General features: G+C 37.1%; 1 protein-coding gene and 1 long non-coding RNA gene across 13 annotated transcripts in view; one reads left to right on the top strand and one right to left on the bottom strand.

The window, feature by feature from the left end:
- Positions 1-19246, bottom strand: part of TENM2 (teneurin transmembrane protein 2) — a 1969530-nt gene that overhangs the window by 1135861 nt on the left and 814423 nt on the right. For all 12 annotated transcript variants that reach the window (XM_040444168.1, XM_040444170.1, XM_040444289.1 and 9 more), the window contains one exon: positions 19107-19219. The gene's annotated coding sequence lies outside the window, so the exon portion shown is untranslated. The remainder of the gene's footprint in view (positions 1-19106; positions 19220-19246) is intronic.
- LOC121010578 (uncharacterized) overlaps positions 9799-19246 on the top strand; it is a 43959-nt gene continuing 34511 nt past the window's right edge. Inside the window, exon 1 of the long non-coding RNA XR_005781265.1 lies at positions 9799-9884. This is a non-coding gene — a long non-coding RNA (uncharacterized LOC121010578). The remainder of the gene's footprint in view (positions 9885-19246) is intronic.

Below are 19246 nucleotides of genomic sequence, written 5' to 3'. Positions count from 1 at the left end.
CAAATTCTTAATGTACTTTTTAAATGTTACATGCTATTGCCATAATTAAAAACCACCCTTGGGGCGCCTGGGTGGCTCAGTCTGTTGGGCATCCAACTTCAGCTCAGGTCATGATATCATGAGTCACAGGTTTGAGCCCCCTGTCAGGCTCTGTGCTGGCAGCTCAGAGTCTGGAGTCTGCTTTGTGGATTCTGTCTCCCTCTCTCCCTGTCCCTGCCCAGCTCATACTCTCTCTCTCTCAAAAATAAACAGAAAACATTAGAAAAAATTTTTAATCACCCTTAATATATAAAACAATGTGCAAGATAAAAGTACTTTATTTTTCTTAAGAAAATATTCCAAGTTTTACAAAGTTTGGACTCAGTGACCTGGTGATATCTCCTAACACTCTTCCTTTGTGAAAACATATTTTCAGCTGCAAATGCTGGACTTCAAAAAATAAAAAGTTTATAAGAATTTGTAATCTGAAAGCTTTCTGTACTTTCTATTGAAATTCTAACTTAGTAAAATGCAATTAGTATTGAAGACAGACCATCATCAAGGTCACAAATTGAGCAGTGCAGCATTTTAGGTGACTGTAACAGCTTTGGGGTCCATGATTCTGGGTTCAAATTACATTTCAACCACTTAAATGGGATGAGACTTCTGTGAATTGCTTGGCTTTCTTAAGTCTCAGTTTTGTTGGTAGTAAATTGTGGATATTAATCACCTCCTAAGTTTGTTGTGAGAGTTAAAATTGTATCACAAATATAAATATGTAGTCCAATGCCCAGCACGGAGATGCACTCAATAAATACTAGAAGTTATCTATTATTATCATCATTAACTGCTTCTCACTTTTCTCAGCATATTAATTAAAAATCAAGATACAGCTTTCAAAGTTTTCATGAGAACTAGGGACACTGCAGGCTCTCCACCAGTTATCATAATATCATTTAGAAATATTTGCATTAGATATCAATTGTGATCTATTTCCAAATATTGTGTTCAGTTTGGATGATTATATCAGATCATGAGATCAAGCTAATTTAAATCATCACTTGTTCATCCTCGCCAAGGTAACAAGCTTGCTGTATTCTGAGACGACTTGCTTCAGCATCTAAGAGAGATTATTTCCCTTACAAAGAGCAGCCTTCCAACACCTTGTCAGGACCACTCTCTTTATTTGAAATCCACTCAGAACCTTACCTCAGCCGTTAACATTTCCTGATGAACTTCAACTACCTTACAGCACTGCCTTATAGCAGAGATTCTCAGCTTCATGTACCACACACAGACCATTCATTTAACAAATGTTTACTGGGTGCGAGGTACTATTCTAGGTACCATAAATACAATACTGAACTGAAGGCAGAGAAAGTCCCTGCTCTCTTGGTCCCTACCTTTCAATGATTCAAGATTGATTAAATTAATTAATTAAATAAACAAGTTGGTTTCCTTTAGTAACTTGGAAAATAAAAAAACAAAACCAGTTGATTTGAGAGAAATTGGAGAAAATATTGATAGGAAAGATGGTGCCCCTGTTTATGGCCACCGTCATTCAGCAATGCACAGTTCCAGAAAGTCTGCTCATATAGATTCCAAAACGATGACATGGAAGCTGAGAGCTAAATGGCACAAATGAAGTGGCCATGCAAAGATCTAGGTAATGAGCATTTCTGTAGAAGGGAAAAGATACAACTAAGGTTATCAAGAAGGAATGAGCTTTGTATGCTCAAAGAGAAAGCACAACAGTTGACTGCAACAAAGGAGTATGGAGGCAGATACCCAGAGATGACCTGGGAAAGGCAGGCCTTGAGATGGTTCTAGGGCCAGTTACATAATATTGCCTGCATAGCTTCTGCCAAATATCAGTATGTAGGCCACACCCCCAACCAATTAAATCACAATCACTAGTGGTAGATACCAGGCTGAGTGTGTGTGTTTCAAAGTTTCCTAGATGATATGAAAGTATAGCCAGTATTAAAAGCCAATGATAAAGAGTGTTGCAATCCCTGATATGGAGTTAATGTTTTTGGTTACTTTTTAGTACCTCATCTCCCCATTTAAAGTTTGTGTTCCAGGCATTTCTGATCATTATATCTTTGCAAAATGCCAAATAGAGAACTATGCATGCAGGAAATGCACAATACCAGGCTGTGATTGTCTTCTGTGTGCCTAAATCTGCTTAGAGTGCACTACAGAAACAGACTCATGGTTCTAGGCATATTCCCAATTACATTTTAAAAAATAAACAAACAGGTGCATGCAAACACCAGCACTTAGCAGCTGGCTCCCATGCATTTCCTTCAGGGAAATGAAGATACTGACTAGAAATCCCTTAAGTATCTGAAAAGGAAACAAAAGAAGTTGTTTTTCTTTGTTTGTTTTGTTTTTGGTTAAAAAGTGAACAATACCAGTACCTGAGGGGCCATAAGGCAGCGGGTCAATGTTCCCAAATGTTAACCAACAATACCTACATAGTAATTTTGCCAGAGTCTCAGCGATTTCTCTAAAAAGAAATAATTCTTCTCCACAATTATTAGAAATTAGAAATTAGAGTAACTGAGGAAAGAACTAGATGATGAAGGTCACATGGAAAGCAAGGGGAAAAGCATAAGCAAAAAATTGTTGTGTTTGAAAATGACTGTTGGCACACAGAGAATTCCAGAGAGTCATTCCAGGATTGTTTGAGGGAGGTCTAGCGGTGACATCTGTCACCACAATGGCAGCCAGGGTTGGTTTTGATAAATGTCTGCTTCATATGTTCAGTTTAAGAGGAAGGCCCTGCCTAACTAGAAGAGAATCATCCTCCACTTGTGGCTGAAAGAAATTGCCAGAAGTCCAGAAAGACTTCTGGGTAATATGTAATAGGAAAAAAAGTTACCCTCTTGGTAGTTGATTCCTGGAATTATCAAAATGGGGCACACAGGTAATGACAGCTGTGAGTACGCCAGACTCATGCCAGTAGTCTTTCTACCTATATAATCCAAACATTGACCTGTAGGTTTGGCCGGTCATAAACAGAGCTTCTAACATCATAATATTGACATAATGCTTTGTTATGCAGAGTCTAGTTATTTATGGTGGGGTTTGTGAGTTTGAACCTTGGTTTGACTCTTAGATCAGCTACTTACTACTTATTAGCTATGTGACCTAGGCAAACCACTAGACAGCAAGCTCCATGAGGATGTTCTTATTTATCTGTTTGTTTTTGAGAGAGAGGGAATATGCACAAGTGGGGAAAAAGAGCAGAGACAGAAAGAAAGAGAGAAAGAGAGAAAGAGAGAGAGAGAGAATATGAATCTCCAGCAGGCTCCATACTCAGCCCCAAGCCTGACACAGGGCTCAATCCCACAATCCTGGAATCATGAACTGAGCTGAAATCAAGAGTCAGTGCTCAAGTGACTATTTACCTCGTTTTTTCTAAGGAAACCTCACTGAAAAGAAAAAAAAAAAAAAAGGATTAAAATCAGATCCAAACCAAAAGTCAAAAGACAGTTTGTTTCACTTGCCTTAGTTTCCACATCTTTAAAATGGGAATGATTATAGTATCTACCACATAGATTTTTTGTAGGTATTAAAAGAAATAATGGATGTAATGCACTTTGCACGTTGCATAGGAATAATAAATATTCCAAATGTTTGTTAAAGAAAGGCCAGTGTGAGTATAATGCTTTTTAGCACTGTAGTGATATTAACAAGATAACTTTCTAATTACTTACAAATATTTTAACAATAGAATGGGGCTTTCTCAGGCTACTTAACAATAATTATCTTGAGTATCTGATCCCAAGCATGGGTTCAAAATTTCAAGCTAAGCACCATATTTCTAATAAGAGCTACATATTGTATCCAGGTTTTTGGTCCACCTATTTCAGCATCTTTCCTTTGAAAACTCCTCCCCTTTCATTCTGAGCTCAGTCTAGGAAAGAATAAGATCACCACGGTGACAACTACTCCCTCTTTGGAGTGCATTCAAATTTATGTTGAGCTTTTCTTAAATGCTGTTGTGTCTTGTCTTTAAATTGTCTCCTGAAGTCACTCCAAGGTCAGGGAAATGTCTTCATCACTTAAGGTCTCCTTCAATAATACAAAAGAGCAATTGGGAGTTCATGATCTAGAATTGATAAATTTTATAATAAATAAATGTATCATATTTGAGTCAGGCAAATTATCTACTAGGGCCTTTACGTTAAAGAAGTTGTAGGTGATGTGACTAACAGCCCATAAAATAAAAGTGTATGTGTAATACCTTTTTTTCCTCTATAATGAATGTCCTATCAAGACATTCATTGAGTATCACTTATTCAGAAAGTTGCCATACACAATATGGAATATAAGCCTGGGTTCTGATACTGACACAAATTTGGGTCTTTCTGTTTTATACTAAATATAATGCTACCATGAATTATACTGTGAAATAAGTGCTATTTCAGGACTGGGTCCACCTTCATCAGGAGACGGAAACTGAGAAAAAAATTTGTTAAGTCTGATTGGTTAAGAAAAGTTTTAGGGAGTACAGAAGGTTTCAGTCTGGAATGTTCCATGCAGTGTTGTGTGAATCAAATGAGATATGTATATGTAATCCTTATCAGAGCTGGCCCATGACATTACGTGGATGCCATATGTTAGCTATTATTAAGTTCCAGAATTTATTATTACTATTGTTGCTATTACTGAATTTTAACATCTGATTTACAATATATCTACATTTCGGGAACAGTCTCAATCTGTTTTGTATACATAAAGACCTAAAATGGCTCTCTGAAGCAATCCCACAACAGGAGAGCGTATGGGTAGATAGAGGCAAAATCCTGGACGTTACACAAATATACTTTCAAAATATTACTCAGTATAGGCACAGGGATTCTGCTTGACCAAGTAGTCATGGCAGTTGAAACTTACCACTGTGCAAAGAATTTGGTTAAGTGTGATGTGGCATCTTTTATCACAAAGTATCTATAACCTTCCTCTCCCCCTACAAAAATTCACTACCATTTCTTATACCTGGATTAGGAAACACACCAAAAGCAGAATTACCCTACAAATGGCTAATTTTATATGCCCTTATCTAAATTGATGATGCTTAGTATGTGATTTATGTAAGAGGAAGCTCTAGAGGGATGGACTAGAGCACGGAGGTAGCTTTTCTGAAAGAATTTCCCTTGACAGCCTTGACTTGGAACACACATACACATAGTACAAAATTGTTTCGTGAATCATCCTGCTTTGAGTTTTGTTAAAGTAGCACTGTCACCATGTGGGAGCATCATCTTTTTGCTCTTCATTACCCTATTGACATGTTTTTCCACCCCAGTGCTGTTAATCCATGAAAGTTCTTGATGATTAAAACTGATGTGGTCCTTTAAGGAAATTCAGTGGTCAGTAACATTTCCTCTCCCAAAGCCCCTTATATGTCATGCCAGGAGTGACAACTATGTGTGCTTTAGGCCTCTTGAATCGATTTAATATTTCAATTTGTGCTACTGATGTTTCATCTGACAGTGGCAGGTCTCCAAAACACTTCTACAGAGCCACTACTGACCTCATTGAAGGTCAAATAGCAATTAAATTTTGAATTAATTCACTTTTTCTCTCTACACCAATCCCAAAGTTCTTAGATATAGTCACACAAACAAAATGAACTTGGTAAAAGACCCTCAGTGGATAGAGTTTACTCAGTCACTCAGAAAATATTTCTTGGACACCTATAGCCTCCCAAGCAGTTCTTTAGACACTGAGGATTTAAGTAAAAGGAATTCAGACACAGCTGCTGCCCTCCAGGAGATTAGATTCATAATGTGGAAAGCCTGAATAAAATTGGCTATTCCAAAAAGATGTCTTCAATATAAGTCACAAAGAGAAGTGGTCACTTAGAGCCCTCACATGAATGCTGTGGTTTAGAAGAGAATCCCCCATGATAGCCTGCAGACCAGTGCTGCCTCATGGACAGCACTCCATAGTGAAATGTTTTTCACATAGTGAAATGAGAAAAATGAGAGCTTTACCAACCTTCTGCCCCACTAATTCCCTATGTAAACCCTCCATTTTGATTACAGTGGTTCCTCCCTGGAGTCTGCTCACTCCATTTGTTTGCCAGCTTCCTACAGAGTAGAATTTCCCACCCTATTTCCATCATTACCTTCCCAATGGCCACCATCTCATACCATTGTCATTATTTCTTAGTATTTTTATTTATCTTAGTGAATTTTAGTTTCCTACACACATTATCTTAAAAGTAAATTATAAAAACCTTAAATACAACAACAACCCACATATGATTCGCTATGATTAGAGCGTAGCTGTCAAATAAATTTAATTTTTCAAATGCTCCTAATTTCAAACTAGATACTATTAGCTAATGAAAGCTCTGAGTATGAGTCGCCATCTTTTTCCTAGAATAGGGAAATTAGCAAATGTAAGAGAGTGGTTAAGGCCAGAGTAGACATAAACTGAGATGCTCTCCTTGAAGTAATGGATATGTCAGATAAAGTTGACATGGGAGTAACTTCTCAGTTTTGTTTCACTAGTTATTGAAACGTCCTCCTGTACCACTGGTGATACTCATTTTTGTTCTTGGCGGGGGGGGGGGGTTGGTAACAAAGCTACAATAATAACATAAATAATGATGACACTGTTGCTGCTGTTAATAATAATCATCTAAAAAGTAGTCATCAAGTACTTACTGTATGCCTGGCCCTGTTTTAAGCACTTTTACACATAACAAGTAATTGAATCTTCCCAAGAGCCCATGAAGAAAGCACTTTTGCACATGGGATCCCGTAGCCCTAAAAAGTTTAGTAACATGCTCAAGCTCATAGAGCATGTTTAAGAGCCGTCACTGATCAAACCTCAGCTCTAAGCACCACCATTTACTTTGCAACCCTGGGAAAGCCACTTTAACACCATTTTTTTGCAGAAGAAACCAACACTTTGAGAGGTGACCATGGAATAACATTCTATGCCTGTCACAAGGACTCAATGAGGAGAAGGAAGAGAAGGGAGGGTAGAGGGAGGAGGGGCAGGAAGAGAATGGTAATTGAATCCTTCCGCCATCATTCTTTAGCTATTTAACCTTAGAAAGGTTGTTTAGTATCTCTGAGTCTTACTTTCCTTCATCTGTAAAATGAGATGATATCAGCTCCTGGATAACACTGTGGTAAATGTTTTGAAGTGGCTACAGTGAAAGTCTAGCTTAGTAGTTGGTATGTAATAGGCACTCAATAAGTAGTCTGTGTTATTATTCTGCAGTGAGCTTATCAAATCCCTAGCCATTATTCATGGCTCATTCTATGCCGTCCATTCTCTGATGCTTTCCCTTATGCGCTCTGCCCACAATGATAACTACAATGATAAGTCTTTCCTCTGAATTTCATATCGCTTCACTTTTTTTTTTTTAAAGCCAGCTTGTTCTTCCAAAGTAATTGAGGCTTTTATAAAACAAGACTTACAAACTTCTTTTAACACATACTATTTAATACATCATACTCCCCTAAAATGTCGACCAAAAAGATTTAGTAATTTTTAAAATTAATTATATGAAATGAGAAATGTTTCATCAACAGAATCTGAAAAGATAATCTAAATAGTAGTGGAAAAAATAGTGTTTTTTGTTTCTCACGGTAGTTTTCCTCTTCATGTTGACTGTCCATAATTGATGTGAATAGCACCATCTTCCTCTGGAGGATATTAAATCCTCATAAACAATAAGATACTCACATTTTGGGGGGTGCCTGGGTGGCTCAGTTGGTTAAGCCTCTGACTCTTGATTTCAGCTCACGTTATGATCTCATAGTTCATGAGTTCGACTCCCAAGTCAGGCTCTGTGCTGACAGCTCAGAGCCTGAAGCCTGCTTCGGATTCTGTGTCTCCCTCTCTCTCTGCCCCTCCCCCACTCATGCTCTGTCTCTCTGTCTCAAAAATAAATAAATGTTAAAAAAATTTTTAAGTAATATAAAATTATAGTAGAAAGTTAGAAAACTATGGAAAAAAATAAGAAAATACAAATGTTTTGTTATCCGTTTCCCCAGAACTAGTCACTATTAACATATCCTTGTATGTCGCTCTCACCTTTTTCTTAATGTTCTGTGGTACATTAAAAAAAAAAAAAAAATCGGAGCACCTGGGTGGCTCACTTGGTTAGGTATCAGACCCTTGGTCTTGGCTCAGGTCATCATATCCTTGTTCATGAGTTTGAGCCCTACACTGGGCTCTGCACTGACAGCATGGAGCCTGCCTGAGATTCAGTCTCCTCCCCTCTCTGTCTCTCCCCCTGACTTGCTATCTGTATTTTTGTCAAAATAAAATAAATAAATGAGGCTATATGTACTTTTGAAAAATATTTCCATATTCTTATATGTTCTTTAAAAAGATACATTTTTTAGGGCTATATAATACTCCCAACATTTTGATGTTATTAAACTCTTAAAGGTAAATGACTATTTTAAAATTGCCCTTATTTTAAACGATTCCTTAGATAATATCCTTCGAAATATATCTGGCTGTCCAATGATAACTCTTAGCATAAAATGTTAAATGGGTAAGAAGAGGTTTCAAAGTTTTAAGTCTCTTCAGTTCCTCAGCACTATGCATTCCCATAAGTCAGTGATTGGTGACCCCCTCCCCCACACCACACACTTACCAATACCAAGGAAATGAATTTTTTAAAACCTTTCATAATTTTCCTAGAAGACAAATGCTGGTATAATACACTTTATGGACTTTTAAAAATATCCTGCTTAATTCTGAACAGACAATACCAGTGCTCTAGACATTCTAGTTTCTGCTCAGCTTACAAAAATGACTTCCAAATCAAAAACACTGCACTTGTGGAATAAGGAGGTGCTAAATTCATTACATTAATTAAATAAGTGCTAAATTAATTAAGGAAGACATTTGACTGACATGGCTCTAATGCTATGGTGACTGGCATAAGCAAACCAAAGTCAGCCTGTAAATAACTCAACACTACGAAATCAAAATGCTAAGGACAACCAATCACCAACAGCTGATTAGGCTTTCAGCTGTAGCCAATCAATCATTTCCTGACCTTGCTTTAGGCTTTTGACTGTGAAATTCTCTCCCTGAACTCCAGCCTATAAAGTTCTCCTAACCACTTCCGCTTTGGCACTGCCGATTTAAGTTGATTTTTACTCAAACTCTTACGCCTCAGTTTATTTTTTTAAAGTTCTGATGTCAAAGACAGAATCGAAGGAGACCCCCAACAATCCCCAGGAGCAACAAGAAATGAGAGGTAAGCTACCTGTTCAGCCTCTTGAGTTTGCTGATTTCTCGCTGCTTCGGGCACCTATAAAGGTGATAAGAACATCCCTCTTAGATCCTCCATCTGCAGCTTCTACACTCGGAGCCTCAGGACTTCATTTGGGCATTTCTTCCCCTACGGTGACCCATTGCACTACTTCTGGAAATCAGACCTAATAGACCAGCCCCAACTTAGAAACGCTCAGCAATCCCAGATCTGACTGGGTCTGACTTAAAAACCGGATTGGATCCGGGGTTGGGCTGGGGGCGGAGCCAGTGGGAGGGCTCAGGTGAATAAAATTTTGTTTTAAACCTGGACAAGTAGGTAATCTTACCAAAGATAATCTTCAATTACGGTGGCTTCAGTGGAGAATTTTTAACCACCTTAGATAGGATTATCCATTTACGAACTGCCCTAGAGAAAAGGTGGTCTCAGCCAAGCACTCAGTATAAAGAAGAGACAGAAAAAATTGTTTTTTCCTCCTCTGTACTTTCTGGGGACCAGGATGAGAACTCACTGGGGCACCCCACCTGGAACCTGCAGATGACGTTCTGGGAAAACCGGTAGTCTGCAAAGGATAAGAATAAATAACAAACTCAGCTCTCCCAGATTTCTACTTGTGGTACCCAGTAGAGAGAAGGTAAAATTTCATGTCTCTTCCTTTCCAAATTCAGATTGGCAGGAAAATATTGATTATTGATCATTTCTTGCCCAGGAATAGCTACTGCCTCATTTGTCTAATTTTGTGTCCCAGGAGCTTGGCTTAACAACCAACCATGACGTTGGGGTGGGGGTCCCAAAAATACAGCTAGATGGAGATGTGGGTTGCACTACATTTGTAGCTGGGGTCCTAACAAGTGTTGCCAGCTCTCAGGGGAATTGTCTAAGTATTTCTTTTGGTTATCTTTGGAAGTGGCTCTGCATCTTGGGAAGGTAGTACCTTCTGCACCTTCTCTGGGTCACCGTAGGGGTGACCTTTCTTAGGTCTTCATGGGGTTGTTCAATACAACTACGAATATTTACTGTTGCTCCTGGCTGGCACCTAACAAGATATTTGAAAGGATTTTTTTTTCTTTTTTCTTTTTTTTTTTTTTAAGTAGCTCTACAATCAGAAGTGGGCCAAATTGGAAGCTGATATTAAGATCCTGATAGGAACTATTTTTTAGGACTTTTCCTCAAAGCTAAAATGAAAGAAAGTATGTACCCAGAGGAAAAGAAAAACATTCTGAGTTCATTGTAGAAGGATTTACCAGACCATTATGAAGAAACACAGCTCTAAATGTAGAATATAGGGATCTTTTGATTTCAATCTTAGTTGAAGATCTTCTTCTTGATATAAAGAAGCAAATTGAGGATAATGTAGTTTGATAGCTGGGCCAGCTTCTGGATATCATTCCGGTTGCAACCCAGTTCTTTGAGGACTTAAAAAATGTACTTGTCTTACAAATTGAGTCTTTTTAAGAACAGAAATGTGGCTCTAGAAACAATTCAAACACCACCTATCCCTTTTGCCAATCCCCAAACCTCCCCTATTCATCTCAAAAGGTTTGCACATATTGTGAAAGATCTGGATTTAAGAAACAAAAGCCTTTCTTGGAGAAATTTGCATACTTTCCCTGTGCCTTTGAGATAAAAGTATTCTACCTGGTCTTCTCTAGGAACCCAGAGCATTCTCTTGATATGAAACTTCAAGGAGACAATTTTTAGTGTGTGTGATGGGGGGGGGGGGGGCGGGGATGGGGAATAAAAAGAGAAAAAGAAAGGAAATAAAGCTATATGGAAATTAGGGGAATAAAAAAATTTAAAAGCCTTTCCACAAACATTAGTAAAAGCTTAAGCCATCTGAGCAGGTAACTTTAACTCATTCTATTCGCCAGACACACAATTTGGATTCAACTCTCCTTTTATAAACTAGTGAGTTTTCCATTATCATACTTTTCTCATTGCTAGTACTTTATTTTTTTTAATGTTTGTTTATTTTTGAGAGAGACATAGAGGCAGAGCACGAGCAGGGGGAGGGGCAGAGAGAGAGGGAGAGACAGAATCCGAAGCAGGCTCCAGGCTCTGAGCTGTCCACACAGAGCTGGACGTGGGGCTCAAACTCACGAACCCAAACCATGAGACCGTGACCTGAGCTGAAGTCAGATGCTTAACCTACTGAGCCATCCAGGTACCTCTCTCATTGCTAGAATTTTAAAATGAAAGCTTTAAGATCTCTGCATGTGTCTATGTTACATGCATCTATGTATGTGTGTTATAGATTTGTGATATTTTTCTACCTCCAGATGGCATTGCCAAAATTGATTTGTAAAGACAAACAAGCATTTATATAAATCAAGTATACTCTCATAAATATAGAAACTAACCCAAATGATTTTCAAGTTCGTGTGATCTAGGATAACGTTTGGTAAATAAACGCTGATTTAAGTTTGTTGGCTTAAGTAAAACAGGCATGTCTTTAGAGTTATCAGCATTGGATATAATAATACTCTTATTCTACCTAGATTTACTGAAAGTCAGTCTTATGCTGTCTCAGTTACAGAATTTGTCAACAAGAAAAATAACAGATAACAAGATGAAGGTTAGACATTCAATATCATAAAATTTTCATAAATAATCTAAACATAATTGTTAACAAGTAAGGTATGTAAGTAATGAAAAAGTTTATAAACCTACTTTTCAATAATATTTATGCTTATGGTATGTCTACTTAAAAGTAGTTTCCAAAATCTTTTTCATAACTGAAAACTTTAAAAGTATACTGAGTTAGGTTAAATATTGGATATTCATTGAATATCTAGATTTCCAAATAAGTTAAAATACTGAAACATTAATTACTGAACATAGGTTTATCTACTTTTGGCTTCCTTTATTGGTGACTGCTGGTACTTTTACAGTCACACACAAAGCAGTGAAAATTTTGAGTTGCCCAGTACACATATTCCGGGCTGAGATGTAACAAGGCAATGCCGTGCCTTCTTTTTTCAGTGCTCATATTATAAACAAGTCCTTTTCATGGTCTATTTGGTGCCACACTATTTTACATTTTTGTGTTTTTTTCTTGCTGATTTTGCTGTTTTAAATGACCCCCCAAGCACATAGTTAAGTGCTACCTGGTAATCCCAAGTCTAAGAAGGCTGTTATGTGTCTTATGGAGAGAATACATGTGCTAGGTAAGCTTTGGTCAGGCAGGAGTTACAGTGCTGTCGGCCATGAGTTCAAAGTTAATGAATCAACAACATATATTAAATAAGATGTCCTTAAACAGAAACACACATAAAACAAGGTTACATATTGATCTGTTGATTGGCTGATGAAAATGTTGGGACTTGAGGCTTGCACTTATCTAATCCTGTATTTCCCCTAGAGGCAATGGTTCTGTACTTGCTAATTCAGTGTTCCCAGCAACTTCACAGAGCATGACTGCCACAAATAAGGAGAATCAACTGTTATATTTATTTATTTCCCCATGTTCTTGATATTTTATTCTTTGTATGATTATGGCCCTATATTCTTACATTCTTTATTAGGATGCCTACTTTTTTTTTTAAGTTTTTTAAATCTTTATGTTTGAGAGACAGAGAGACAGAGTGTGAGCAGGGGAAGAACAGGGAGAGAGAGAGAGACACAGAATCCGAAGCAGGATCCAGGCTCTGAGCTGTCAGCACAGAGCCCAAAGCGGGGCTTGATACCACAAACCATGAGATCATGACCTGAACCAGTCAGACACTTAACTGACTGAGCCATCCAGGTGCCCCTAGGATGCCTACATTTATAACCCATTTTCTATGGAGTTGAATATGGTATGTAGGTACACAACATACACACAAACACACACACACACACACACACACACACACACACACAAGCAAATATCCATTAAAATACCTCACCTATAATATTTTGACTTATTTATAATTTATATTATGTATGATGATATTTTATTTATATTAAATTGACCTTTTCACAATGTATTTTTAATCTGTTGGTTTTTCAGTCAAATGGGACTCATCATATTATTACTTCCCTTATACAGGGATACCTCATTTTATTGTGCTTCATTTTACTGCACTTCACAGACAATGCATTTTTACAAATTCAAGGTTCATGGCAACCCTGCATTTAGCAAGTCTACTGATGCCATTTTTTCCAATAGCATTTGTTCATTTCATGTCTCTGTCAAATTGTGGTAATTCTTGCAATATTTCAAACTTTTTCATTATTATTATATTTGAACTGTTTCAGTCTCACGATAAAACTTTAATGGATGACAAGTTGCTTCTTGTGGAGGAGCAAAGAGGCTGGTTTCTTGAGATGGAGTCTACTCCTTGTGAAAATGCTGTAAAGATTGTTGACATGACAAAAAAAGCATTGAGATTATTGTATCATTAACTTAGTTGATAAAGTAGTGGTAGTGGTAAGGTTTGAGAGAATTGACTCCAAGTTTGAAAAAAGTTCTAGTGGGGTAAAATGCTGTCAGAGTCACAAGCCACAGAGAAATGGCTCAGGAAAGAAAGAGAGCAGCAAACGGCATTGTCTTATTTTAAGAAATTGCCACAGCTACCCAACCTTCAGCAACCACCACCTTGATCAGTCAGCAGATATTAACATAGAGGCAAGACCTTCCACCAGCAAAAAGATTATGACCCACTGAAAGCTCAGATGATGGTTAGCATATTTTTTTAGCAATAAAGTATTTTTAAATTAAGATACGTCCTTTTTTTTAGACATAAGGCTATTGTACCTTTAATAGACTACTGTATAGTGTAAACATAACATTTATATGTACTGGGAGCCCAGTAAATTCATTTGACTTGCTTTATTGTCGTATTTACTTTATTGAGGTGGTCTGTAACTAACCCTACAATACCTCCATATTTTCTTAACACCTCAGTAAAGTGCTTGTTCTATTTGTTCATCCTGGCTTACATAGTTCTAATGATACAAAAAACCTCTGCAGACCACTTTTATTATTTTTTTGTAACTGTTTTGTAATAGTAAACTAAGCTATTCAAAGATATTCCCACTCAATTTTCCAAATGAGATACTCAAAAATTTAAATAGCATTTTATAATTACTTTTCTTATTCTACGTTACAAATATCTCATTGATTTATGTACTCCAGGACTCGAAAACCAAAATCGACATCCAATGATAGTTGGCAAACATTGGTAAGCATGCTATTCACACTTCAGTGTAAGTGACAACAGGATTTAACAAAAGTTTCATAATTTAAAATTGATGTAATTAATTTACTAGATCATAGCTTATCATATCATATTCTTCATAATAAAACTTAGACTTTCTCTAGAATAATCCCATACTTTTACTTGTTCAAAATATTTCAATTAGTGGATCAGTATCTGGAATAACAGACTGGACTAAAAATTAAGGCTTTTCTCCTTTTTAGCTATGCAAAGATGAGCAACCTCTTGGGACCTCAGATTTCAGGATTAAGAGGACTTTAGTTTTATGTTAAATAAAATAATTTACATTGAGAAAAAATTTTAAATGTAGTACATGACATGTATTTAATAACTGTTCCTATCTACATTTTTAACCCTTCATAACTTTTATTAAAACACCACACACACATTATATATTTGTTCTGGTTACATAAGCTCTATTTTAGTCTTTAAATTTTGAAGGAAATATTTTGTGAAATATATAATGTTGCATGACTATATATTGGATAATTTGGAATATTTAAAGAAAACCTGTTGTAAATCTCACGACGTTAACAGGCATCTCAGGTATATAGTGTCAAAAACAATTATCTCAAAATGCTCTCATCTTAAAGGTTAGATGTTAAGTATTAAAATCTGTTTCTATGCTGGCAAAAAAGGAAAAGGAAAAAAAAAGCTCTGTGTATTACTTTCATCGTGGTGCTAATAGTTTCAGTGCTTACACAGAAGTGCATTTTAAACTAGAGGGGAAAAAAAAGTTAATCTTATTTTTAAAGAGACTAGGTCACTTATATATTCAGTACATACTGATTATCACAAAACCTTTAAATGGGAAGCAAAGTGAAAAATGTCAACTTGTATTCCACTGATAGGGAATTAAATCCACACGTCACCCACTGCAGGATATGTTGCTGAAAACACAGCCTTCGTGTAGATCTGTTAATTATCCCAAAATTTCTACCTAAAGTAGGGTTTCAATTTATTACTATCAAAAACTGAATAACATTGGTTCTACCTAGCCCTTACCAATGGCATTCTTTCAAAAGATCAGGGTTTTTCTCATGATTTTTAAGTTCTTTTATCTTCATTTTGTAAATAGTGAAAAATAGTCAAAAACCCCATATTTTTAGTGACGACAGAATCACATCTTGTATCTCATCCTAGCCTGGTTGAAAGCATATATGAGTGTCTATGAGAACTATGAGAATCTACATTTAAATCTAATGTTTTCTATGAATTAAACAGGGGGTAAAATCATTTTATACACTAATTCCAGTTAAGCAAAAGAAGTTGCATAGAAATTTTTAAGGCACTGATCTACTAACTGAAATATTTTGAGCAAGCAAAAATATGGCATTATTCTTAAGAAAGCCTATGCTTTAGTATGAAGAATATGATCTCATAAGCTATGATCTAGTAGCTAATTACATTATAATAAATATATGTATTGCCTCTTATGAGGAAGGAGAGTAGTATTTAAAATTTCAGTAATAAGCCTGAGTGAAAAGAAAAAAAATTTAAAAAGCCAGAGAAAGTATGGATGCAACTAAAAACTTGGACAAACACTGGTTTATGCTTACAAAGCCCATTGCCTAGTTAGGCTACTCTCATTTATTCTATTAGGGCTGGACATGACACTTTAAATTGAACAACAGATGGCAGAAGTCTTATGAAGTTCTTTGCTAAGTAGATAGGTATTTCTTGAAAACAGGTTCAATAGAATGTAAACTACAGTGCCAGACAGTTAGCATGAAGGACTTGAGAAAGTTGACAGCAGTTTTCTGCAAGCCAAGCTCTTTCTCATAGACTGGATTATTTAGCCAGAATTCAAAACATTTGTGGTTGCAAGAGTCAATTATCTTTTTTTTTTTTTTTTTAGTTTTTATTAATGTTTTATTTATTTTTGAGAGAGAGAGAGAAACAGAGCAGGAGCGGGGGAAGGGCAGAGAGAAAGAGGGAGACCCAGAATCTGAAGCAGGCTCCAGGCTCTGAGCTGACAGCACAGAGCCCAATGCGGGGCTCAAACTCACGAACTGTGAGATCATGACCTGAGACTAAGTCGATGCTTAACCTGCTTAACCGACTGAACCACCCAGGCGCCCCAGCAAGAGTCAATTATCTTAACTAAATGATGGCCAGACCTAATGAGAGCACTGAGAAAACTCAGTGAGTTTCCAGGCCAGCATGCTAGGCAAATCACTTACATCCTAAGATTTGCTTTTATTATCAACGTGGTTCCTAAAATCATGTAGCCTTTTCTCTCTTCCTACATTGATACAATAGTCCTCATTTTCCATTTCCCTGACAACCATGTACCAAAGACCCATCATTTCCAGGAAACTGAGTCAGATAATTATATTAGATGATAAGATTAGGAGGATGAGCAAGAAAGAGAAAAAGAGGGAATGATCATTGAATCTAACAAGGTCAAGAAAACCCTCTAGGAACCTGAAATATGGACCTTACTCTTCATGGTAGGCTCTATTCTTCCAGGTCTGGCTCCATCTAACCTACCTGCAGTGTTCCAATCTATGACTTGCTCTGGAAGAGGATAAATGGGTTACGTAGGATATATCAGAGTCTTAGGTCTGTTTCACCATACCCCTTCCCATTTCTGCCAAAATTGACAACTCTACATATAGAATGGATTTCCTAAGTACTCAATGATGTCTCCTTAAGAACCAAAACAATGATGGACCCAGGTTTCCAAGAAAAAAAGTGGTACTAGGGGATATTTCTAGAAATGGATAGCACCTGGGGCACCTGGGTGGCTCAGTCGGTTAAGTGTCCGACTTCAGCTCGGGTCACGATCTCGCGGTTCTTGAGTTCGAGCCCCGCATCGGGCTCTGGGCTGATGGCTCAGAGCCTGGAGTGTGCTTCCGATTCTGTGTCTCCCTCTCTCTCTGCCCCTCCTCCATTCATGCTCTGTCTCTCTCTGTCTCAAAAATAAATAAAACGTTAAAAAAAAATTAAAAAAAAAAAAAAAAGAAATGGATAGCACCTAATCTATGTGCTAGGGTCCTTAAAGTCAGAGATGTACTCTAATAAATTCAAGCCTTCCTTACACAACCCAGTTTGGATCTGACCTCCATGACACTAGGAACAATTATGCTTCAGAGATAGTTAAAGTGTGCTGAGCATTATCCCACTGAGTGCCTTTCTCGCAATTTGAAAATAGTGTAATCCAAAAATAAGTCACCACTACCCTAATAGAAGATTCCCTCAGCTCAGACCACATAACCAAGAAAACATATGGGGACAGCAAGAAAAAAATGTGGAAAACTAGTCATGGTAGAAAGGTAGGTTTCAGACAAATTGCTTGGACTTCAGTTTCTTTACCATCAAAATGGAGCCAAAACTGCAGATAACATTCATTTATCTCTGACTATGTGTCTAAGTACCATGCTAAGTACCTAACTGCATCATCTACTTTACTTCTCACTACAGCCTCATGAGATTCCCATCCAGGCATAATATTTTATGCTCTGTAAGTACTTTCCAAACTCACTGTTCCAGCCAGGCTGTCTGATTATTGCATTATGCACATCCTCTTCATCAAAGTATCCACATCATCAACCTTGCCCGTAAACCCATTCTCACTTACTTTGCCACCTAAGAGCTTCCCTTTACTTTCTGCCTCATTTTCACAGGAAAAAGAAAACTAAACAAAACAAAAAACACAAACAAAATCTGCTAGAAATTAAAAAAAAGGATAGAAAGGGAAGAAAGAAGAAGAAAAAATTTAATCCAGATACCTTTTCCTTTTATCCATCTAGTCACTCATAAGTCTCTATCTTAACTGTTCCCCTATCTTATCCTTGGCTATAATATCTGCATGAATACTCAAATTACTAAAATTATTCTATAACTGAGGTTTTAGCTAAGTCAGATGATCCATCTCCAAATTAGAGTTGCAAAATGTATTTTTAATTGTCCCCATAGAACCCTTTAATTTTCTCACCCCCAAAGTGCACTGTTTTGCTGAGGTGTGACCTGTAAAAATATAAAAAGCAAGATCTGAAAAGCAAAAGACTGGAGAAAAATGTATGCAGAAGGCCTAAGAAAAAGCCTTAGGAAGCCCTTTGATATATGGTGCTAGATGCTGTAGAAATGTATTGAAAATACCAGTTCAGGAGCAATAAAAACACAGAGGATTTTACTAGGAACATCAGAAAGGCTTGCTGGTTTCCTTTTTGCTTGTTGTCTTATGGCATGTATAGATTAACAACATTAAACATCAAGGGGGCCAAGTTTTTCTTTCAATGCAATGCTATGTGGCCCAACTGACCACAAACATCACCTTTTATTTCCATGTGTACATAACAAATATGAAAAGTTTGATGACCAAATTATTTGTAGAAGCCAGGGGATAAGGAGGGGGTACCAGAGGGGACACATCCAGGTAGAGAAGAGGCAGATACATGACTGAAGAATTGTAGTCATTCAATTGGGTTGGAAGAGAGAGACAGACAATAGCAGATTTCAGAGAAAGAAAATGACAGGACAAATTACTTTTGTCCCTAAGGAAAAAAAAAAAAAAAAAAAAAAAAAAGCCAGTTTTTCTACACGGAGCTGGAAAAGCCCTATTTTGTGCTCTGTATCAAAGCACTTTGGTCCACAATACAAACAACATGAGGCAGAGCAAAACACAAAATTGTAGCTATGATTCCACTCACCAAAGGGTAGATCTTCAATGTGCAATTCAGCTGGCTTTACAGGACTGCTCCACAGCAAAGCCAAGCAACGAAGCAAGCCCCAGTCTTCTTAGGCAATAAAAAGCTGGATGTAACTGTTAAAAAAAAAAAAAAAAAAAAAA

Source organism: Herpailurus yagouaroundi, unplaced genomic scaffold (assembly GCF_014898765.1).
Source record: "Herpailurus yagouaroundi ecotype Mexico unplaced genomic scaffold, PumYag 29, whole genome shotgun sequence".
In the NCBI taxonomy this organism is placed as follows: domain Eukaryota; kingdom Metazoa; phylum Chordata; class Mammalia; order Carnivora; family Felidae; genus Herpailurus; species Herpailurus yagouaroundi.
Note: the sequence above shows the minus strand (reverse complement) of the source record. Positions and strands in the feature narration are given on the sequence as shown.